At 45.4% G+C, this 23,580-nt stretch overlaps 1 protein-coding gene and 1 long non-coding RNA gene across 5 annotated transcripts in view; one reads left to right on the top strand and one right to left on the bottom strand.

The window, feature by feature from the left end:
• LOC102157317 overlaps positions 1 to 16,737 on the top strand; it is a 54,656-nt gene extending 37,919 nt beyond the window's left edge. The window contains exon 6 of the long non-coding RNA XR_005370129.1: positions 16,226 to 16,737. This is a non-coding gene — a long non-coding RNA (uncharacterized LOC102157317). The remainder of the gene's footprint in view (positions 1 to 16,225) is intronic.
• Positions 1 to 21,362, bottom strand: part of RHBDL2 (rhomboid like 2) — a 49,195-nt gene extending 27,833 nt beyond the window's left edge. For 2 of the 4 annotated variants that reach the window (XM_038557832.1, XM_038557835.1), the window contains exon 1: positions 21,237 to 21,362. The gene's annotated coding sequence lies outside the window, so the exon portion shown is untranslated. Of the gene's footprint in view, positions 1 to 3,988; positions 4,185 to 10,404; positions 10,537 to 21,236 lie in introns of those variants that run through there. The other 2 variants (XM_038557834.1, XM_038557833.1) reach the window with 2 other exon arrangements.
• Between the last annotated feature and the right edge of the window lie 2,218 nt (positions 21,363 to 23,580).

Here is a 23,580-nt window from a genome sequence, read left to right as displayed (position 1 = left end):
CTAGTGGCAAGGTCCCTAGAGGATGGGGTTCTAACACCAGACAGACCAGAGAAATGACCTTGTCTTATTTTTCTTAGCAACCATAGACAATGGCCTAGGGCCTGATACCATAAACAATAGAATAGTAGTTGGAAAAAAAAAAAAAAGATTAGTAGTTGTGGGGTGGGGGGGGTGGGTGATAGGGGGCTGTATGTTTTATGAGTAAAAAGATTCAGTTTGGGAAGACAAAAAAGTCCTGGAGATGGATGGTAATGAGACTTGCACAACAATTTAAGATAGTTAATGCCACTGAATTGTACACTTAAAAATGGTTAAAATTAAAAATGGTTAAAATGGGAGCAGCCCGGGTGGCTCAGCGGTTTAGTGCCACCTTCAGCCCAGGGCGTGCTCCTGGAGACCCGGGATCGAGTCCCACATCGGGCTCCCTGCATGGAGCCTGCTTCTCCCTCTGCCTGTGTCTCTACCTCTCTCTCTGTGTGTGTCTCTCATGAATAAATAAAATCTTTTTTTAAAAAAAGCATTTAAAAAATGGTTAAAAAGGCAAATTTTAAGTTATGTATATTTCACACACACACACATACACACACACACAAATAATGTGAAACTTTCAAAGTCCTTGTGAAGATTAGATACAGTGTTTGTGTCACCAATATGTGCTTCACCAATGTTATAATACTGATATTTTCAGCTTAGGTTCATGCATCTAAATTTCCTAAATGACCCCAAATAAGGTTTTTCACAGTAACTTTTTTAAAAAAACATGATCCATGGAGCCGGAAGACTGGGATTAGGACACAGCTCTACTACATGTCAACTGTAAACTTAGGTACATCACTTAAATTCTCTGAGCCTCAGATTGCATTTTTTTAAATTGTGGTAAAATACACATAACCTAAAGTGTACCACTTTAGCCATTTTATTTTATTTTATTTTTAAGATGTTTTTAAGAAGCAGGGAGCCTGCTTCTTCCTCTCCCTCTGCCACTCCCCCCTGCTTGCGCCTCTCTCCCTCTCTCTCCCTCTCACTCTCTGTCAAATAAATAAAAAAATAACATCTTTAAAAGAAAAGAAAATGGAATCATACAACATGAGGCCTTTTGAGTCTGGCTTCTCTCAGTAGTAAGTTTGCAAGGTTGATCCAGGTTGTGTGCCCTGTACCAGTACTTTGTTCCTTTTTTTTTTTTAAGTAGGTGCCACACCCAGTGTGGGGCTTGAACTCACAACCCTGAGATCAATAGTCACAGGTGGGAGAAAGAGGACGTGGGAGGGTGGAGGGATGTATGAAATAGGTGATGGGGATTAAGGAGGTCACTTGTTGTGATGACCACTGGGTGTTGCATGTAAGTGATGAATCACTAAACCTACACCTGAAACTAATACTACCCTGTATGTTTACTAACTGGAATTTAATAAAAACTTAAAAACAAAACAAAACAAAACGGAGTCACGTGCTCTACTGACTGAGCCAGCCAGGCAACCCAGTACTTCATTCCTTTTTATGGCTGAATAACACTGCATTGTACAGATATATAAACATATTTTGTTTATCTGTTGGATTGTTGAAGGACATTTTAGATTGTTTCTGTCTTTGGATATTGTGAATAGAGTTGCTATGAACATCCCTGTGCATTGTTTGAATAACTGCTTTCAGTTATTTGAGGTATACACCTAGGAGTGGACTTGCTAAGCTGTATAGTAATTCTATATTTAACTTACTGGAGGGCAGCCCTGGTGGCTCAGCGGTTTACCACTGCCTTTGGCCTGGGGTGTGATCCTGGAGTCCCAGGATCGAGTCCCACATCGGGCTCCCTGCGTGGAGCCTGCTACTCCCTCCTCCTGTGTCTCTGCCTCTCTCTCTGTCTGTGTCTGTCATGAATAAATAAAATCTTAAAAAAAAAAAAAAAAAACTTACTGGAAAACTCTCAGATTACACTTTAAAGTGGAGATAATTCAAAAAAATAAAAATAAAGTGGGGATAATGATAGCCCTTACCTTGTAGCATTGTTGGAAAGATCATTCAAGGTAATGCATGTAAAGCACTTGGAATAGTATCTGGCACATAAACACTCCACAATTATTAGTTATTATTAGCTATGTATAGATGAGTGGGTGTGTGGATGGATGGATGGATGGATGGATGGATGGAAAGATGAAAGGGATAGGGCTGAGTCTAGGGCCTATTTTCAGACTGCAAGTTACTGGAATCAACTCATACTGAATTTATTGTTTAAAATAGTTCATTAGGCAGTTTCCACATTACAATAGATTATATTCAGTAAATTTAGAGAAGAAGAGAATTCCCCTTTTATGTTACTTTTCCCCAGCAACTTTTCTGAGAAGAAAGTTCCCTCCTCTACATCTTCTACCCTCCCCACTCACCCACCCTCCCCAGGGTCAGACACTAAGTCTATAGACCTCACTGTTTCATGAATTTTCCTTGAATGTTGGTGATTGTTTCTAGTTTCACAACTTCTCATAATTGGCAAAACACAGTGCGGATTTAAGATCTGCAGCTTTTAACAGCAAATATTAAAGCATTTTAAAAATAAGTTCGGGGCACCTGGGTGGCTCAGTCGGTTGAGTGTTGGACTCTTGTTTTTGGCTCAGGTCATGATCTGTGTTGTGGGATGAAACCTCATGTTAGGCTCTGCACCCATCAAGGAATCTGCTTGTCTTTCTCCCTCAGCTGCTCCTCCTCCCACCCCCTGCCACTCACTCTCTCTAAAATAAATAAGCAAAATCTTTTAAAAATGGGGCATCTGGGGAAGCCTGGGTGGCTCAGCAGTTGGGCACCTGCCTTTGGCCCAAGGCATGATCCTGGAGACCCGGGATCAAGTCCCACACCGGGCTCCCCGCATGGAGCCTGCTTCTCCCTCTGCCTGTGTCTCTGCCTCTCTCTCTCTCTCTGTGTCTCTCATGAATAAATAAATAAAATCCTAAAAGGGGGGGGCATCTGGGTGGCTCAGTTGGTTGAGTGCCTTCAGTTCAGGTCATGATCCCAAGGTCCTGGGATTGAGTCCGGTATCATATCGGGCTCCTTGCTCCTGCTTCTCCCTCTCCCTCTGCCTGCCACTCCCCCTGCTTGTGCTCTCCCTTTCTCTGTCAAATAAATAAATAAATAATCTTATTAAAAAATCAATAATAAAAGTTCAAGGACCCCTGGTTAGCTCAGTCAGTAAAACATGAGACTCTTGATGTCAAGGTTGTAGGTTTGAGCCCCATGTTGGGTATAGAGATTACTCTTTAAAAAGTGAAGTAGGGACACCTGGGTGGCTCAAGTGGTTGAGCATCTGTCTTTGGCTCGGGTTGTCATCCTGGAGTTCCAGGATCGAGTTCTGCATCGGGCTCCTGCATGGAGCCTGCTTCTCTTCCCTCTGTCTGTATCTCTGCCTCTCCCTGTGTCTCTCATGAATAAATTAATAAAATCATTAGAAAAAATTTTAGAAAATAAAAAGTAAAGTAAAATCTTAAAATTAACTAATTAAATAAGTTTGGTTAGGGATGGCTAACATTGTATTAATAAGCTCTACTCTAAATACAGATACAATACATGATCATTTTATAAGGAAATTAAATTCTACGTTGTTAAGGGCGCCTGGGTGGCTCAGTCGGTTAAGTGTCTGCCTTCGGGTCAGCTCATGATCCCAGAGTCCTGGATGGAGTCCCACAAGGTCAGGCTCCCCGCTCAGCGGGGAGTCTGCTTCTCCTCTCCCTCTGCTCTTTCTCTTGCTCATGCTCACTCTCACGCTCTCTCTCCCAAGTAAATAAAATCTTTAAAAACAATTTTAATTCTACATTGTTAATACAACTTTAAAGCTTAAAAGGAGCTTTAAAAACTAAGGATCATATTTCCTCAAAATTTTGTCTTCTCTCGATTTCAAAATTTCTAGAAATTTTAGAAAGTCAAGCCCAGCATTTCAGGTATTTTAGAAAAATGTATTCCCTGTGCTACAAAGATATACAACCCATTCAGCTTGGCCAGGACTCACTGTGGGTCTGCTCTCTTCCTTGGCACGTCCAGTAACGAGATCTGACAACCAGTTCTAGCTCCTTCTGGCTCCAGCAATAGATGAACATGTTGGTAGCAACTGCAGCAATTTGGTTTATACCTCTCTTCTCAATGACACTCACACTCTGACTTCCAACTCTGTTTGTGTGCCCTGTTCCTTGGAGACAGGGGCCTCCCCCTGGCAAAGCAGCTCTCCACCATCTGCTGCTGGATGCTCACAGGTGTGCTTCCAGTCTCTGGCATTCCCTGTCCCTCCCACTCTTGTTTATCTTCTGCTCCCACACCTAAGTTCCTGAGAGCCCAGTTCACCACCTTGAAGAAATTACCGATCAAACAATGAAAAAGATTTCTGAAAGGAAAGGAAAAGAAAAGAGAGAGAAAAGAAAAAGGAAAAGAAAAGAAAAAAAGAAAGAAAAGAAAAGAAAAAAGAAGAAAAAAAGAAAAGAAAAAAGAAAAGAAAAGAAAAGAAAAGAAAAGAAAAGGAAAGAAAAGAAAAGAAAAGAAAAGATTATTCGTATTTATGAGGCTATGAGAAACGGGTGCAGCCTTCTGGGAAGGCAATTGGGCAGTAGCTACAAAATATGAAAAGCATATACCTTTCAACAGAAGCACTCTACTGGTAGAAATCTATCCTCCAAATGTATCTGAGCAAGTGCAAGAAACTATATTTCAAAATGTTCAGTGCAGAACTATTTATCGTAGCGAAAAATTACAAAGAACTTCAGTTTTCTGGCAGTTCTAATTCTTAGGTAGCTCTTCCTTATACTCTGCTGAAGTCTGCTCAGCAGGACCTCTGCTCCTAGGTCCAAGGTTTTCCTCCCTAGGCTAATCTAAAGTTAGGCCATTAATTTTGTCCTTGCATAGGCGTGGTCCGGATACTCCATGGGCTCTACAGGTCAAAGTTGGGAGCGAGAGTCTCCAGAAATATACTTTAGATTTAGAATTTTTGAAGGCCCAATTAAATAAAGCAGGAGCCTCAAAACAAGGCAGCAATGATGATAACACATCATACTCTTGGAGAGATATAAAAGCATTGCAGCTGTCAAATTATTCACTTGGTCACTCTCATCATGGTGTTGCGTATGGAGTGGAATTATTATTGCACTGACTGTGCTTTCTTACTCACTAAGCAAAGATCTTCCAAGTTTCATGACCTTTCTTTAATATTGGCTTGATGTGATGCCTCACCTCCTACCTTTTATCTTTATCAGGTGGCTGTCAACTCTTGTTGAAATCTCTCTCTCTCTCACACACACACACTCACACAGAGATCAAAACTGGGTGGCACTGCTGTGAAAAGTTCTCATCCTACCAGTGTGGAGCAATAAAGGTCGATTGTTAAAAAGAACGTTAGAGGTGGGACGCCTGGGTGGCTCACCAGTGGCTTTGCCTTCAGCTCAGGGCATGACCCTGGGGTCTCAGGATCGAGTCCCACATCAGGCTCCCTGCATGGAGCCTGATTCTCCCTCTGCCTGTGTCTCTGCCTCTCTCTCTATGTCTCTCATAAATAAATAAAATATTTAAAAAAATTACAGGAGTAGAAAAGACTCATAGCCTCCGAGTTAAAAGCGAAGATGTCCCCCTGTGCACCAAAAGCTAAAGACCTTCCCTTAATGACTGGCAGGTATTCTAATTTTTTTCGGTAGGCTCCACACCCAGCATGGCACTCAAACTCACAACCCTGAGATCAAGAGTCACATGCTCTACCAACTGAGCCAGCCAGGAGCCCCGGCAAGTATTCTTAAGAGGAAAAGTGGAAAGAACTTCCCTACATCCCGACTTTATCTGGAATAAGCATTGCTCATGTGATGAATCATAGAGCCATTGTCTTGGCCAAGGACTGGAAAGGGTGGGGTCCTACTCATTTACCCAGAACACTCTTCTGCCTTAAAAAAAAAAAAAAAAAAAAAAAAAACGTAGAAAAATATTTCCATAAGGAGATTTACACAGGAGATCCTGTACAATGGCACAAGATTTTTCCAAAGCTCTTTCAGGAAACTGAATATACCACATAGTGTCTCCCAAGATCAAGTCATAAATTATAGCCAGAAAATTTTAAGCAATTGCATTTCAGACCCTAAATAATTCCATAAATGTAGATGTAGGGTTATTTATAAGGTTTGTTATGTGAGGAGTATTAATTGACCAGGTTCAACCCTTTGGACCCAAGGTCCCAAAGAAGAAAAGAAAATAGAACCTTGGTTAGTTCACTGTGCCTCTTCGTCTTTAAGCCAAGTTTAACCTGTCTCTCGAAGGGCAATTTCTGCACTGGCTGAAACACCCATTAAGACAATTTCCCAAAGCACCTTTCCTTGTAGCTATGTGACACACATAGTAGCTCCCCCAGAAATCCTAGGCACCGCTGAACCCAACATTCCATGCCAATTTTATCCTCCACTTCTATTTTTGGCCACACACATACACAAAGAAGTCACTTTCTCAAGCTTCCTCACTTTCTTCTCATTTCTATTTCTAGCACTATCATGTGATTTATTTTTAGGAGTCTCTTCTACTCCTCCAACACAAAAGAAAGATCTTCGTCACTGCATGCAGGTTACCCAAAGGCTGTAACTAGTAGAGAAGAGTGAAGACAGGAGAGCCCAAGAGGAACAGTAGGCCTGGATCACTAGCTCCTGAATGACTGGCTGCAGCAAAGTCATCCAATTCACATCCACTTACAAGGGGCCTTTGAGGGTAGATAATGAAATGCAAAACTGAAAGTGTTGAATCTGCACACGTCAAGGGCTCCCAGTGTCTTCTTTTGATAACACTTAGATAAAGGTCACTTGTCAGGGTTCTTGGGGAATCCTTCATCTCATGAATGATGGGCAGCAGGGACCACTTCCAACTACAGAGGGTAAAAACTCCCAGTCCTCCTTGCTCGGCCAGGTCCCTAGGCTCAGGTAGTGACTTAAGCTTCACCCATTAGCCGCACTTGCTTAGGATTTTTGAGGCTGGAGCTTCAAAACTGGGTAAGTTCTTTACACTGGTGCACTCAAAAGCAGTGGCGGCAGGATCCAGTGTCCATGCCCTTGGGGTCACAGTGGCATCATTGATGTAGGTGGTAGCAATGAGCATGCAGCAGCAGTAGCAGGGGGGCCGCCTTCACCTACCAGGGCCTGCAATGTGATCTGGGTGTAGTTCTACGTGCCTGGTCTCCTTTTGTCTCAGCTTATTTCCCAAACCTTGTTTCTGCAGCCTTCTAGGGATTTTGTAACCTACCAGTGATATTGTGCTGTACAAAGATACATATATTTGATCTTCATCCCCAGTTCCTGCCACAGAGCTGGAAAACCCTTGGAATTTCCTGAGTGACAGGGGTGGGAGGAGCATCTTCTGTTATTCATAATAAGCCCATGCTAATGAAGTGACTCTTGGAGGATGGGGGCTGGTTGCCTGAGGAAATAACCCTGTGTTTAGAGGGTTGGAATTTTCCACCTCTGGGAAGGGAAGAAGGGCTAGAGATTGAGTTGAATCAGCAATGGTCTATAGCCAATCACGCCTATGTAATGGAACCTCTAATATGAAAATTCTAAACAGAAGATTTGGGGACGCCTGGGTGGCTCAGTGGTTGAGCATCTGCCTTTGGTTCAGGGCATGATTTGATCCCCCCCATCAGGGTCCTCGCAGGGAGCCTGCTTCTCCCTCTGCCTGTGTCTCTGCCTCTCTCTGTGTGTCTCTCATGAATTAATAAATAGAATATTTAAAACAAACAAACAAACAAACAAACAAACAAAAAAACACAGAAGACTCAGAGAGCTTCCAGGTTGGTAAGCACAGTAAGGCACCGGGAGAATGAAACACCCAGAGATCTCATGGAAGCTCTGCATCCTTTCCCATCCGCCCTGCCCCACGCATCTCTTCCATTTGGCTGTTCTTGAGTTGTCTCCTTTATATATTTCAAAGAAAAAAAAATCAGTAATAATAAGTAAAGTCCTCTCCTAAGGTCTGTGAGCTGTTCTAGCAAATTATTAAGCCAAGGAGGGGGTCATAGGAACCCCAATTTATAGCCAGTTGATCAAAAGTACTGGAAGCCCAGACTTGCAACTGGCATCTGAAGCAGGGAGCAGTCATGGGCACTGAGTCCTTACCCGGAGGGGTAGCTGGTGTCAGAATTGCCCCGTGTGAAAAAACCCACATATTTGGTGTCAGAAATGTGAGTACGAGTCAAGAAATAGTTTTTCTCTTCCTACCCAATGTGCCTTCCATCAGATTCATTCACTGGTGTCCATCAGCCAGAATCAGTTTTCTGTCCCTTGGCACCAAGAACCTGCTAACACCCGAGTAGCCAAGAAACTCTTCTAAGCTCTATGTGGGGTCTTCCTGTTGGCAAGTTAAACTCCTGTCTTGTTCTGCGTTGGGGAGACACAGAGACATGGAACCAGGGGACCTGCTCTCTGGCCTAGACCCTGCCACTCCCCGGCTGTGCAGGCTGGAGCCAGTCGCTCCCCTGCTCTGAGCCCTGGCTCTCACCTGTGGGGTCAAATGGATGGTCTGCACTAGACCAGTAGTTCCCCCAAACTAGTTCTGCCTTAGAATCCCCTCGAACATTTGTTTTTCGACATGTTTGTATACAGCCTCCTGGGCCCCACTCCTGAAAAAACTCTTTTTTTTTTTTTAAGATTTTATTTAGGGCAGCCCCGGTGGTTCAGCAGTTTCAGGCTGCCTTTGGCCCAGGGCCTGATCCTGGAGACCCGGGATCGAGTCCCACGTCGGGCTCCCTGCATGGGGCCTGCTTCTCCCTCTGCCTGTGTCTCTGCCTCTCTCTCTCATGAATAAATAAATAAAATATTTAAAGATTTAATTATCTATTCCTGAGAGACACAGAGAGGCAGAGACACAGGCAGAGGGAGAAGCAGGCCCCATGCAGAGAGCCCGACGTGGGACTCGATCCCAGGACCCGGGGATCATGACCTGAGCTGAAGGCAGACGCTCAACTGCTGAGCCACCCGAGTACCCCTGAAAAAACTAATTTAATAGATGTAGCAGGTCTCTGACAAGTGACATGGAGAACCATAAACTAGGGGCTCCGGGGGCCCACTCCTCTCACAGACTCTGTGATCTTCCAGTGGAAACCAGAGGCACTTTTATTGCTGGATTCCTTGTGCCCAGAAAGTTCCTGGCACACAGGAGGTGTTCGGAAAATCCTAGCGTCTGGGTAAAAGGTAAATAAACTCTCTGCGACTTTTCTGTAAATCTAAAATTATTCCAAAATAGAGTTTATTTAAAAGAATACTGGAAGGAAGGAGAGGGGAATTCTACGAAGACCACATTAACCAAGAGCCTTATAACACTTTGTGTTGAAAAGTACCCTCCACCGCTCTGTTCCTCTGCACCCCCCTCCCCACCCCATCCTCTGCTGTCACGGAGCCCTCAGAGGAGACCCCCAAGGCCATCACTCTGCAATGGTTACAACAGGGCTTGTCACCTGCCTTTTTGCTGGGCACCGTGAAGACCCGAGTTCTGCTCCCAGCACACCCCTTAATTTCCCTGTGTCTCAGTTTCCTCGGCTATAAAGCAGACCCCCCCCCCTTCTCCCTTCAGTATCCTATAGAATTATTGTAAGAAACAAATGAAATAATAAGATTTACCGTAATGGTGAGTACTTCCTACCTGCCAGATTCTATGCTAAGCCTTTGAGGAGCAATCTCCTCATTAATTTTCACAACCTCATAAAATAGGATAATAACCAGAAATGAAAATAAAAAAATAAAATAAGAGGGGCGTCTGGGTGGCTCAGTGGTTGAGCACCTGACTTCGGCTCAGGTTATGACACCGGGGTCCCAAGATCGAGTCCTGCATCAGGATTTCCCCATGGGGAGCCTGCTTCTCCCTCTGCCTGGGTCTCTGCCTCTCTCTGGGTGCCTCTCACGAATAAAATATTTTTAAAAATAAAATTAAATTAAAAAAAGATTATAACATCCTCATTGGGTAGTTAAGGAAACGCAGGCTTCCAAGTACCTTAATCAAGGTAATCCCACCAGTGATGGGAGGGCTGGGCCAGGAGCCCCGGGCGTCTGACTCCAGACACGGTGTGAGCCTCTGCCCTCTGGTTTCTGCACACCAAGTGTTAAAGAAGTGCACACCTTCATGTTGACTATTCGCATCCATCCTTCCCTCTCCCCTAATCTCCTTCATCTTCCTCCAACTCCCCCACACACAGACCCAGACCAGAGCCTGGGAGTTTCCAAATGACAGCTGTAGAAGGGGCAGGTCATGGGCCCGAGTCTGGGGCTGGGAATCCCCACCATTCCCACTGCTGCCCACGGGAGTCAAGAGAGAAACAGGCACCCAGGAAAGGAAAAGGATTTGCCTCTCTGAAAACCCAAATGTCTAAGTCCGGCTCACCTTCACCTTCTTCACCTCCCCCAGGAGAGCACAGGCAAGGCCACCCACCTTAGGACAACTCCTCTCTGGCAGAAGAGACTTTTGATCATTAGTTTGTGCCGCTTTCCTACTTGCATTCAAATGAGTAGGTTTTTAAATATCTGAATTGTTTCTTTAAACCGCTGGCCCCACCCATTCATTGGTACCAGGCGGGGCCCCTGCCAAGGCTGAGTCCAGCCTTGATGTGGCCTGGGAGCCCAGGAGGCTGGGCGGCAGGCTGGGCTGGGTGTACCCAACTTTTGCCCAGCCGGGCCTGGTGGGGAGGCTTTTGGTGGTGTTGCCAGGCAACCTTGGTAATTGGAGAGGCCACAGATTGGGCTTCTGGGCCACGGAGATTAACAGCCTCCTTCATCACACTGCAGACCATCATTATGCCCAGTTCCAGAGGCCTGCAGCCATCTCTGCGGTTATAGCCTGAAAGAGTGCTTTTTTAGCTACAGAAATTAAGAACCGGCTTTTCAATATTATGGGTTTGTGGCTGTGGTTGTTTTCTTTTTGCTACCTCTCTGAGGATACACTAGGAACAAATACGCAAGCGATTTAAACACAAAACAAAACAGAAATGCCCTCACAAACCCCCTTTTCCTTTTTTTTTTTTTTTTTTTTTTAAGAGTTCCGTTCTTTTTTTTTTTTTTTTTTTAATTTTTTTTATTTATTTATGATAGTCACAGAGAGAGAGAGGCAGAGACAGAGGCAGAGGGAGAAGCAGGCTCCATGCACCGGGAGCCCGACGTGGGATTCGATCCCGGGTCTCCAGGATCGCGCCCTGGGCCAAAGGCAGGCGCCAAACCGCTGCGCCACCCAGGGATCCCCAAACCCCCTTTTCCAAAAGTTTTTCTTATTCCTAAAGCAAAGCAAACTTGCACTCACTGTGAGGGCAACTAAGGTAGAGACACTGTGCTTCCTGAGGTCTGTGCATGCCCACTATGTGTGAAACTTCTTCCTTGGAATCCCACACAACTGTGGCTGTGGTTCAGGGTGGGGGAGCCAGGGCCTTGGTCCTCAGCAAGGCCTCTCTCAGCAGAATAATTTGTTTGTGTCTCCCCCAGTCCACAAAATCACAATGCCTCCCCTTCTCAGTCAACAGCCACTTTTACCTCTACTATTTCAATGGGTCTTCCTGGCTGCCCTGGGAAGAATGATGTCATTACTATGCCCATTTTACAGATGAACAACTAAAGCAAAAGAGGCCCCCGTGCTCATGTGCCTACCTAGCCACACCGAAGCTGAGACCCAAACCCATTTTTCTGAGGCATCTGGAGATCCTGGGCTCTCCACTAACCACACTGCTTCCCCCAGAGCTAAGATAGGACACATGTCTTTGTACCTTATTACAATTTAAGTAACAGTAGTAATAATACACACTGGTGTAGAGACACAAGAACTTCATCCTGCATCTCATACTGTCCTCAACACAACATCCTTGCTGATTGTGGTCAGGCTTTCAAAGCTGCCTCATGTACACTAAGGAATACAGTCTGGAAAAATCACCAGGGATGGACACCCTATTAAACCAGGTTAAAAAAATGAAATGAAATGAAATGAAATGAAATGAAATGAAATGAAATGAAATGAAATGAGGGATCCCTGGGTGGCGCAGCGGTTTAGCGCCTGCCTTTGGCCCAGGGGGCGATCCTGGAGACCCGGGATCAAATCCCACGTCGGGCTCCCAGTGCATGGAGCCTGCTTCTCCCTCTCCCTCTGCCTATGTCTCTGCCTCTCTCTCTCTCTCTCTGTGTGACTATCATAAATAAATAAATTAAAAAAATTTTTAAAAAAAGAAATGAAATGAAATGAAATAAAAAAAATAAAATAAAATAAAATAAAATAAAATAAAATAAAATAAAATAAGCCACGTTAACCAAGTACATCAGGGTACGGGGCTGAAGGAAAACATTGACCCTGAGCCATCTCCGCCTTCATTCGAGGAGCTGACTCTGCTTGATAGCATGGTACGACCATGTGGGTCCCTTAAGTAAGGAGGGAAAATCATTGCTTTCATTAGACATCTGTAGTTATTCTTTAAGAGGGCTTTCACTGCCTCATCTACAATGTTTCTTGAATAGTGGCCCATTGATAGTGACCAACTGAGCCAATTTGTGTGGGAGTAGGGATTTCCTGGGATGTGAGACTTGGGGTGCTAAAATCAGGATAGTCCTGGGCAAACTGAGGACAGTCACCTCTCCTGGACCACCTACATCAGAAACATCTGGGGACGTCAGGTGAAGATGGCCGATTCTAGTCCTCTGGCAGTAGTTCCTAACCTGGACTACACGTCAGAATTATCTGAGATTGTATACAAATACGACTGTCTGGGCTTAGGAGTCCAGCTCATCAGTGGCATCAGAGCCTCTGGAGCTGGGGCCTGAGTACTGGTATATTTTAATGTGCAGCCTAGACTAAAAACCTCTACCCTGGAGATTTAGATTCAGAGGGTCTGGACTGGGGTCTTGCCCAGGAATCTGCATGCCTTTTTGACAGTCCTCGGGGGCCCCTTAAGGTATACTGTGGCTTGATAAGCAATGAATTCTTATGTGATGTGTGCATTCGCTGCAAAAGCATTCCCTGAATGCCTTATATATGTTGGGTTCTGGAAACATAAGGAAAAAACAAAACAAAACCGAAACACCTCCTGTTCCCAGGTCCTCCCTATCCAGTGAGGAATAAAGATCTATAAATAGTGCCAACATGGTATATTGCGATTTAGATTTATAAGTGAGTCAGCACCATCAGGATGATTGTGGTTAATCAGTTCCCAGAAGCCTAGTGTGACAGATTAATGATGGAGTATAAGTATATTATTTGCCATTCCTCCCACTAACAGGTGGGGTTTGTTTCTCCTGCCCTTGGATCTGGGCTAGCCCTGTGACAGGTTCTGACCAATAATACCTAGCAGAAGTAGTACATTCCAAGGCCAGGCCTTGAAAGATTAGCAACCCCACTCTTGTTCTTCTTGGGCACCTAAGACCATAAGAAGGTTGAAGACTGGGGCACCTCGCTGGCTCAGTCAGTAGAGCATGCAACTCTTGATCTTGAGGTCATAAGTGCAAGCCTCACCCTGGGCACAGAGCTTGCTTTTAAAATAAATAAATAGGGGGGACTCCTGGGTGGTTCAGCGGTTGAGCGTCTGCCTTCAGCTCAGGTCATGATCCTGGGGTCCTGGGATTGAGTCCCACATCGGGCTCCCCGCAGGGAGCCAGCTCCTCTCTCTGCCTGTCTCTGCCTCTCTCTCTGTGTCTCTCATGAATAAATAAATAAAATCTTTAAATAATTAATTAATTGATTGATTGATTAATTAATTTAAATAAATAAATAAGAAAGTTGGAGGGCCTGTGATGTAATGGGCACAGGTATTATAAAAGACTGATTCATCACTGAACTCTATCTCTGAAACTAATAATATATTATATGCTAATTAATTGAGTTTAAATAAAAAATAGGGGATCCCTGGGTGGCTCAGCGGTTTAGCGCCTGCCTTTGACCCAGGGTGCGATCCTGGAGTCCTGGGATCGAGTCCTGTGTCGGACTCCTGGCATGGAGCCTGCTTCTCCCTCTGCCTGTGTCTCTGCCTCTCTCTCTCTCTCTATGTGTGTATCATGAATACATAAATAAAATCTTAAATAAATAAATAAATAAATAAATAAATAAAAATAAAGTTCTTGTGAAAGACAAAAAAAAAGAAAAGTCGTGAAATAAATAAATTAAATAAATAAATAATAAATTTTAAAAGAAAGTTTATTACCCTGAAGCTAGCATGCTATGATGAAGCCCCAATCTATTCATATGGAGAGAGAGGCCACGTAGAGGAGCACGGAAGTGCCAGACCTGTATGTAAGTGGAGGCTTCTTTTCCCTTTTTTTTTTTTTTAAGATTTATTTGAGCGAGAGCCAACATGTGCACGTGTGAGTAGGGAGAGGGGCAGAAGGAGAGGAAGAGACTCTCCAAGCCGACCCCACCACTGTCGGGGTGGGCTCTCATGACCCTGAGATCATGACCTGAGTGGAAACCAAGAGTCCATGGGATCCCTGGGTGGCGCAGCGGTTTAGCGCCTGCCTTTGGCCCAGGGCGCGATCCTGGAGACCCGGGATCGAATCCCACATCAGGCTCCCGGTGCATGGAGCCTGCTTCTCTCTCTGCCTCTCTCTCTCTGACTATAATAAATAAATTAATTTAAAAAAAATAAATTAAAAAAAAAAAAAAAAAAGGAAACCAAGAGTCCAACGCTCAACTCACTGAGCCACCCAGGTGCCCCTAAATGAAGCCTTCTTAGACTGTACAGCCCAGCTCATCCATTAACTGTAGACAGCCAAGCCGCTGACCCCAGCTGACAGCTCACAGAGCAGAAGAACCGCTCAGCTGAACTCTGCCCAAATGCCAGACCCACAGAATCACTATAAAATAAAACGATTGTTGTTTTAAGCTGCCACATTTTAGAGTGATTTGTTAATACAGCAAGAGTTACCAACATACCTCATCAGAACCAGAAGACAGACGGCATCCCACACCATTCTGCATTCCCATTAACATTATTCATCTCAGTACCCCTCCATAGAGGAGACCCCCGGTGTCCTACCTGAAATCTTTTCCATCTTGGTTTCCACTCCTGTCTCCCTCCACAACGAACAAATACAACCATAAATCAGAGTATAGCAACTCAGCTTAAAACCTCTCAATGGTTTCTCACTGTCTTCGAGATGAACACAGGATCCTTACTGGGGCTGGTAAGGTCCTATATGACCTAGTTCTTGCTTTCTTGGTGGAATTTTACCACTCCCTCCCAATATCTCTGTTCTTGCTTTTATATACAAATACATGTATTTCTTAGTTGAAGTATAGTTGACATACAGTACTACATTAGTTTCAGGCATACAATATAATGATTCAACAATTATTTACATTACAAAATGCTCACCATAATAGGTGTAGGGACCATCTATCACCATACAACATTATAATAGTACTATTGACTATATTCCCTATGTCGTACTTTTTATCCCTGTGACTTATTTATTTTATAAGTGGAAGTTGATACCCCTTATCCCCCTTCACTCACTTCACCTATGAGTCTGTTTCTATTTTTATTTATGCATTTGCTTTGCTTTTTAGATTCCACATATACGTGAAGTCATATGGTAGTTGTCTTTCTGTCTGACTTATTTCACTAGCATAATACCCTCTAGGTCCGTCCACGTTGTTACAGATGGCAAGATTTCCTTCTCTTTTTTATGGCTGAGTAGTGGTCCATTTATTTATATATATATATATATATATATATATATATATATATCACATCTTTACCCATTCATCTGCTGATGGACACTTAGGTAGCTTCCGTATCATGGCTATTGTAAATAATGCTACAATAAACATAGGGATGCATGCCTCTTTTTGAATGTGTCTTTGTTTTCTCAAGTAAATACCCAGAAGTAGAATTACTGGATTGTACGCTATTTCCATTTTTTAATTTTTAAAGAAATCTCCGTGTTGTTATCCATGAGTTCTCTCTATCCCAAGAACACCCCAAGCTCTCTCCAGCCTCAGGGTCTTTGCATTTGCTGTTCCCTTGACCTAAATATCTCTCCTCCACCCCTCCCACACACTTTAGCATATATATACACAAGGCTCCTTTATAACAGAGTACCTCCCTGAGAAGTCTTCCCTGACCCACCCCTCTGCCCGCCCCTTATATTCTAGCACATTCTCCTGCTCATTTGCTCCCAGCATTTGTCACTATCTAAAAAAAATCGGATGTGTTTATTCATTGTCTTTTCTACCAGAATATAAATTCCAGCAAAAGTAGAAAATGTGTATTTTTTTACTCTATCTGTAGGTGCTCAGGAAATGTTTGCCGAATAAACCATCAAGGAATGAAGAAGGAAGTATGGAGTGATAGAAATCACAGCAGTCAGAAATGCCTAATCTTGCTTCACTTGGGCTTCTGCTAACCCGTGGACAAGTCACTTCAGCTCACCTGATGGGGGGGGGGGGGGCTCATCCCCACCTGAGGCACATGGCCAGTGATGTGTACACGAGCCACATGCCAGAAGTCTTCACATGGTTTTGCTCACAAATCCCCATTAGATTTTGAAAAAGCCATGGCCCTCTCACACGTTTTACGATAATGACTAAAATTTTTCAAAAGTTAAAATAGGTTCCAAGACAGAACTTTCTGGTGTTGTCTTATTAGAAACATGCTTTCAGATAGGTTTTCATCTAAACCTTGGAGCTCCAGATGTAGCTTGTTCAGTGTTTGGAATATGTCTGCCATGTAATCCAATTGTCAAAGCCAATCCTCACCGTCAAACCAATTAGCCAAACCAGAATAATTTTCTGTCTGTAAGAAAATCTATCTTCATTTTTAAAAATTTCTATTAAAAAAATAAATAAATAAAATAAAAAATAAAAAAATTTCTATAAATGAATTTATCTGTATCCACACAACAATCAACTGAAGTCCCAATTAATTCTACAATACACAGATAAAAGAGCTAAGGCACTTCAATTCAAAGTAGAGTAGCATAACGGTTAAGGGTACAAATTCTAGAAAGGAGGCTCTGGAATTAAAGTCCTGATTCTACCACTTAATAGCTCTGTGGCCTTGGGCAACCTATTAAACCTCTGGTTACTGGGGCACCTAGTTGGCTCAGTTGGGAGCATGTGACTCTCAATGTCAGTGTCATGAGTTCAAGCCCCACATTGGGTGTAGAGCTTACTTTAAAAATAACAATAAAATAAAATGAAAAGTAAATTCTAAGAGCCTACATTGAGGTACCACCCTTTCAGTTTATTTTATCTAATCCCTAAGGAACAAAGCATTCTCCAAATGTCATTCTGGTTTTATAGCCCCGAGCAATGCACCATAAAAAGATTCAGGACAGGGCAGCCCCGGTGGCGCAGCGGTTTAGTGCCGCCTGCAGCCCGGGGCGTGATCTGGAGACCCTGGATCGAGTCCCGCGTCAGGCTCTCTGCGTGGAGCCTGCTTCTCCCTCTGCCTGTGTCTCTGCCTCTCTCTCTCTCTCTCTCTCTGCATCTCTACGAATAAATAAATAAAATCTTAAAAAAAAAAAAATTAAATAAATAAATAAATCCTGAAATTTATAAAAAAAAAAAAAAAAGATTCAGGACAAATCTAGTAAAGCTCGAGAAGGGAAACAAAGCCGAGTTAGGGTCTCCAGGCAGGCTCAGCAGTGGAACATGCAACCCTCAGTCTCAAGGTCTTGAGTTCAAGCCCCACATTGGGCATGAAGCCCACTGAAAGAAAGCAAGGGAAAAAGCAAGCAAGAAAGCCAGAAAGTAAGAAAGCAAGAAAGAAAGAGTTCACAAGGAGAGCTTAAAAGAATCCAGCCTGGGGGACCTGGGTGGCTTAAGAGGTTAAGTGTCAAAAAAAAAAAAAAAAAAGAGGTTAAGTGTCTGACTCTTGATTTCAGCTCAGGTCTTGATGTCAGGGTTGTGAGTTCAAGTCCCACATTGGGCTCCATGTTGGCCATGGAGCCTACTTAAAAAATAGTAATAATAACAAAACACGGGACGCCTGGGTGGCTCAGCGATTGAGCGTCTGCCTTTGGCTCAGGGCATGACCCCAGGATCTGGGATCGAGTCCCACATCGGGCTCCCTGCATGGAGCCTGCTTCTCTCTCTGCCTCTCTCTCTGTGTTTCTCATGAATAAATAAATAAAATCATTAAAAAATATATATATATATAATAACAAAACACCAAAATCTAAAAAAAAAAAAAAAAAAATCCAATAAAGCAGTTTCCTTTCAGGAAAGAATACCTGTAGAATCTGAGGGTCTGGAAACTGATTCTCTGAAAGCTATCCACGTCCACGTACCCCTAGTTCCATATTCAACACAAACTCCCAGGACACATTCACAGCCCAACATAATTCCTGGTGCCCCACCCACTCTCTCCTTTACATACAAAGCACAGATCAGCAAGCGGTAAACCCCAGAATTTGCCCCAGATTATACAAATGTAAATCATTTGTAAATATCAGTACTTCTAGAAAGAAGAGATTGGCTGCAACCCAGCACACAGCTGAGGACAAAACACAGTGGATCAGGACTCAAGACAACCTAGGAAGCCCTTTGGGAACCATTATTATGTCCTTAAAAGGAAGTCCTAACCCAGGTCCTAAAGAAGGCTCATTTCCTTAAGCAGAGAGGAATCCTGTCAGGCCTAGAGACCTGAGTGCCATTTCCCTGACCCCCATGCATCAGCCACACTTCTGAAATACCAGTCCTCCTTTTGCTAAATCCCTTCAATAGTTACCCAATACCCTTGGTGTAAAATCTAGGTTCCTTAACAAGGCCCATGGCCTGAGCCCTGCCTATTTATCCATCATTCTTCCATAGACATTCTACACTTAAGCCATATTGAGCCCCTAGCAATTCCAGCTCCCACCCTCCGCTAGGCCTTTCCAGGAGCATCTCTCTCTGCTAGAATATCTTCCCTCCTCAATTTGTTCTCCTGGTGAATTTCTTTTCTAATTATTATTTTTTAAGATTTTATTTATTTATTTGAGATAGAAGGAGCAAGCACAAGCAAGGGGAGGGGCAGAGGGAAAAGGAGAAGTAGGCTCTCCACTGAGCAGGGAGCCTGACATGGGGCTCGATCCCAGGATTCACGACCTGAGCCGAAGGCAAATGTTTAACCGACTGAGCCACCCAGGGGCCCCTTCTGTTTGTTTGTTTGTTTGTTTGTTTGTTTGTTTTAAGATTTTATTAATTTGTTTGAGAGAGAGAGAGAGCAAGCTGGAGGTAGGAGCAAAGGGAGAGACTCTCCAGCAGATTCCATACTGAGCACAGAGCCCAATGAGGGGCCCGATCCCACAACCCTCAGATCATGACCTGAGCAGAAACAAGAGTTGGACGCTTCACCAATCGAGCCACCCAGGGGCCCCTCTCCCGGTGAACTTCTAATACCTGCTTCAAGACTGTCCTAAGCACTTCCTCAGCAAAGCCTTATAAGCATCTACCATGAGCCTGCCATTGGCTGGGCCCTGCATACAGTAGGGAACGAAGGAGCCATGGTGGAATTAAATGCTTCTCCTAGTTCCCTCTGCAGCCTCTGCTCCTAAGGTACCATGTCTTCTTTGTATGATCAGCATCTCCTCCACAGCTACACGGGTCTACAAGGTGCTGGTTACACAATTGTGAACAGACATGGCCCCTGCCCTCTTGCGACCAATAGAGCACTTGATTGAATAAATGATGGATGAATGAATGAATGGATTAATGAATTGGGAAGGCGTGTGCTCCTCCCCACTGGGATGAAGGGGCCCAGAGTAGATGTAGGAGAAGAGAGAAGCCCGTGTCTAGGAAGCTGGGAGAATGATGCCGTCCTTTTGATCTTTCTGATCAACAGGAGCTGGAAAGACAGCAAGAAGTTGAACCGAGAGCATAGAGCCTGGAGTCTGATCTAGGCTTGAACTCTGGATCCAGGACTTACTAGCCCAGTGACCTCAGGCAATCCCCTAGCCTGTCTGGATCTTCATTTCCTCATCTGTAAATTGGGGCTAACAATAATACCATAACAGGTTGAGATTCAAGGAGATAAGGGGTTTAAAAGCCCTTAGCCTGGGGCCAGGCAGACTTGGTTTTAGAAATTGGTAATTGCCATCACTTGCTCAGTGTGAGTGCAAATTCAGAGCCTGCTGAGAACTGCATCTCCCTCCACTGGGGTCCCAGCCCTGGTCCCAGGTTCTTATCTGAGACCCACAGGAGTCACCTTCCCCATCCAGTGCCACCCCCACGCCTACTGAGCCTCCCTCTCCCTTCTCCACCTCTCCCTTCACTACCCATTCTGGATTTCCAAGCTTGCCTAAATGCTTTCAAGACCAGGGGCTGTCTTATAGATCTTTACCGGCCCATAGGGAGGGGGAGGTGGCATGGCAGGAAGCGGGCCCAAGAAGGGAAGAGCCTGGTGTTTGTTGAGGCCCCACCGTGGGGGGGGGGGGGGGGAGGGCTTGGGGCCTTGGCTCATGGCATCTTCCTAACAATACCACTTTACCAGGCCTCGGGAAGTGAACAGAAAAGAGATGGGACCCGAATCCAAGTGTCTCCAAGATAATCTCACCCTAGGCCCCCCCTGCCCACCAGCCTATCATTATTAAATGTGTGTGAAATAAATGTCAGTTTTCCTATTCCCAGGAGGAGCCTGTGTGCCCCCCTCCCCGGGAGGGCAGGTATATGCTCTGAGAGTGATGAATAAGCAAGTGAATAATAGAAATCCCTCAGACACCCACAGCAGGAAGGAGGAAACGAAACCCCGGGGGGAGGGGCCCAGAGACTGTCTTCCCGGGCTGAGGTCTCCAGGGCCGGTGCCTCGACACAGGGGCGCAGAACTGGCTCAGGCTGGAGGGACAGGAGTTGGGGGACAAAGGTGGGGAGGGGGGTTGGTTATTGTGGCAAGTGTGATGTAGAGACAGAAGGCCAGTGATTGACCAGGGCTGGGAAGGAGGATGGCATCACCTGGTCGTCCCCCACACACACACACCCTGTCCTGGGGAGCTGGGGGGTGGGGGGAGGAGAGAAGCCAGATAGCCCCCCACTCCTGACTCAACATGCAACTTTTATTTATTTTTACCGTTTAATTGTCTATTTATTTCAGTGACCTCTATGCCCACCCTGGGGCTCGAACTCAGGACCCCCAGATCAGGAGCCCCGTGCCCCTGGGGCTGCGCCGGCCCCACGCCCGTCCCGTCCGCCTGCTACTTGTAAAATGAAAGTTGCGGGATCCCCAGCCGCCCTCCCGGGGGTTGTTCCGGAAGAGTGTCCCTCGGCAGGCCGGCTGCCCGCCCCCCCGCCCCAGGGCGCCCCTCGGCGGGTCCCCCGCTCACCTGCAGAGGCCCCGCGCCCGGGCCCCCGCCTTCCTGGCCGCCGGCGCCCTGCGCTCCCGCCGCTCCTCCGGCCCCTCCCCAGGCTGAAATCGTCCCGGCAGGTCCCGGCGCCCGGCCCACGGGGAGGGAGCCTGCTGGAGTCCCCTCCCCCCGCACCCCGCCCGCACCCCGCCCGGCAGGCCCAGGCCCGGTGCGGGGCTGCCCTGGATGAAGGAGTCCTGCCTGGGTCTGAGCCGGGGACCTGGGACAGTCGCAGGTCGTCCTCTGTGGCCCCTCCTCCCAGTCCTACCTTCCTGCCAGGTCCCTCCGGGCCCAGCCCCCTGGGGATAGCCCCCACCCCGCCCCCCTGCAGGGTGGTCTCTCTGTCACCCCGCCAGGCCTGGCACTGGCCACCAGAGTGGAGTGATTTGGTGACCCTCAGATTTCGTCACAAGCCCCCTGGGTTCTCTCTACCAAACTGCTCCTACCTTGGTCCCTGGTGAAACAGGTTTACCAGTTTCTGATTATTCATGCAATGCGTTTTGGAAGTAATTCCCATTGCACTAGGCCCCGGAGGGGCCCACATGCCCTTAAATAATTGTTATACATTATACATTTGCATTTAGGATTTGTACGCCAGTGGCTTGTGACCCTTGTTAATGTGAATCGGTACCTACAAAATCGCACTTCTGAGAATCTCTTTTTTTTTTTTTTTTTTTTTTTTTTAAGATTTTAAAGTAACCTCTGCACCTGATGTGGGGCTCAAACCCACAACCTTGAGATCAAGGGTCCTATGCTCTACGGACTGAGCCAGCCCGTTGCCCCTCAGTTCTGAGATATTAAGCGCACGTTTCTCAGCTTGCAAAATTCAGAGCCTGCCCCTGAACTTGGTGACTTCACGAAGCTCATGTTAACTCTTTGGGGCCATCTGATCAGTCTTTGCAAGGCTACCCCACCTAGCACCATCCCTCCCTGCCCAACCACCCTCAGGAAGCCCAGGGGACTTCTTCCCATTTGGATGTTCCATTTGAAATTCCCACGAATGTTTGTGTGGGGTTTTTTGGGTTTTTTGGTTTTTTTTTTCCTCCAACAGCTTTAGCTGCTCAAAGACGGTGGCAGGACTGATTTATGTTTGAGTGTTTCAGAAAGACAAGGGCCAAGGGCCAAGTAGCCTGCCGGCCCATCACAATACCATTTCTCTGAGAACTGCTTGTACCCACACCATTCCTTGGAACTTTGGCTGTCATATATACATACTCAGTGACCAACATTGGTCCTAGCAATTGGACCAGAAAACACATTTGACTAAAGGGGAGGAGGAAGCAATTCGTTTCCCCTTCCTAAAAATTTGCATTGGGGGCAGAAAGACTACTGTGTCTCGGCCTATAGTTGAAATAAAAAGCAGCAAATCTGGGAGCTACAGAGAGTTCCTTGGATGGAGATGCAAAGTAAACTAACCTTCCTGCACTGTGAGCCTACCACATGGGGGGGGGGCAGTCTTTCCCTCACATACAACTCTTCACTTCTGACACTTCTGGTCACCAAATGTGTGGAGGTTTTTACCCATCAAGCAATTCTCTGTGATATGATCAGCTGGGTGTCGTACACCTTAACTCAAATATGACGCTGCCTACGTGGAGATAGCATGGGATCCCACAGATTAAGGGCTCAGTCCCACAAGACTGTCACCCACTTGAGATGCCCATCGCCAGTAGTAAGTACCCAGGTTATCCACAACAGCTCTCTGCCATGGCTAAGACGTTCCCACATCCCTCTCCTCTGGTTTGATTGATTTAGTAGAGTGGCTCACTCAGGGAAATATCATTACTAGGTTAGTTAAGGGTATGATAAAGGAGACAAATCAATACCCAGATGAAGAGATACATTGGGTAAAGTCTGGGAGAGTCTTGAGCACAGGAGCTCTGTACCCATGGAAACAGAAGGGTTGCGTTACCCTCCCAATTCATGGATGGTTTACAGACCTGGATGTTCTCTGAACCCCATACTATTGGGATTTTATGGAGGCTTCCTCACATAGGCATGATCAATTACCAACTCCATTTCTAATCCCTTCCCCTCTCTGAAAATATGGGAAGGGGCAGGGCTGAAAATTCCAAGCTTCAGATAGAGGCTTGGTCTTTCTGATGACCAGCTCCACCCAGGAGACACCCAGAAGCCCACCCAGAGCCACCTCAGTAGAACAAAAGATGATTCTAGTGCTCTTATCCCTTAGGAATTTACAAGGGTTTTAGGAGCTCTGTGCCAGGAACTTGGGAGAGCCCAGTATATATTTTTTACTATCTCACACACATCCTAACACCTACCACAAAGTATTTAAATTATCGGCATATGTGTCTTTCTCTTG

This window comes from Canis lupus, chromosome 15, assembly GCF_011100685.1.
Source record: "Canis lupus familiaris isolate Mischka breed German Shepherd chromosome 15, alternate assembly UU_Cfam_GSD_1.0, whole genome shotgun sequence".
Taxonomy (NCBI): Eukaryota; Metazoa; Chordata; class Mammalia; order Carnivora; family Canidae; genus Canis; species Canis lupus.
Note: the sequence above shows the minus strand (reverse complement) of the source record. Positions and strands in the feature narration are given on the sequence as shown.